Source organism: Jaculus jaculus, chromosome 7, assembly GCF_020740685.1.
Source record: "Jaculus jaculus isolate mJacJac1 chromosome 7, mJacJac1.mat.Y.cur, whole genome shotgun sequence".
Lineage (NCBI taxonomy): Eukaryota > Metazoa > Chordata > Mammalia > Rodentia > Dipodidae > Jaculus > Jaculus jaculus.
The window spans coordinates 100,404,021-100,405,097 of NC_059108.1; the positions used below are offsets into that span (position 1 = coordinate 100,404,021).

Here is a 1,077-nt window from a genome sequence, read left to right on the forward strand (position 1 = left end):
TCAGTTGTGTATAAAATTGAACCTTCTTAACAGCTGAGGGAGACCAGAAAATATGGGTCCATATCCTGGTGCATTGTCACACAATTCAAACAGTGCAGCTACCAGCTTGTAATTTTTAGGGACGGCAAACAAGGCTTTTTCTGAACGAGAAACAACGTCTTATGTTTTTAAGGCTTTGCAATAGGTGCCGGAATATATGGATACTGAGGAGACTCAAAATTTGGTCTCCACCAATTACCAATGCAGCCATCTATGACCCAGTCTTGCGGGACTCCTTCTTGAAGACCTAGGATCTCTGTCCTTCATCTTCATCTTCCCCTGGACTAAGTTCACCACCAGGCAATTTGAAGACAGTTGTTCTGAGCTGTAGCAGTAACACATGGGGTAGCCGATGCTCGTCATGTACAACCAGAACCCCTTCTACTGACCTCCTCACACCAATTTTTTGTTTGTTTATTTTTATTTATTTATTTCAGAGAGAGAGAGATAATGGGTGCACCAGAGCCTCCAGCCCCTGCAAACAAACTCCAGAAGCATGTGCTACCTTGTGCATCTGGCTTATGTGGGTCCTGGGGAATCAAGCCTCGAACTGGAGTCCTTAGGCTTCACAGGCAGGCCCTTAACTGCTAAGGCATCTCTCTAGCCCTCCTCACGCCAATTTTATCAACTTCCATGTGCTGAAGTTTGGCTGTAATAGAGCTATCTTTATCACAGAGTGGCTCTTTTGTGCCAAAAGTATAATTGGTAAGAGTATATTGGTTGATTGTGCTCTCCAGGGTGAGGGGCTTGGTCTGCAGGACTGGTTGATGCCCTGTGGCCTGCCTGTCTGCCAGTTATTAGGTAGTATCACAGACATGGAGGGTGGTAGGGAGGGGTGGAAGGAGGGAGCAGCAGGTTGAGGCAGAGATGACTATTGTTCTGTTAAGTTGCAGATACTGTTTTGGGGGGGGTTGTGGGGTAGTAGATTGAGGTAGGGTTTTTCACTAACCCAGGCTTACCTAAAATTCACTATGTAGTCTCAGGTTAGCCTTGAACTCACAGTGATCATCTTACCTCAGCCTCCCAAGTGCTGGGATT

At 46.1% G+C, this 1,077-nt stretch overlaps 1 pseudogene; it reads right to left on the minus strand.

Moving 5' to 3' along the window:
• On the minus strand, positions 1-856 carry LOC101610269 (annotated as a pseudogene).
• Positions 857-1,077: the final 221 nt, after the last annotated feature.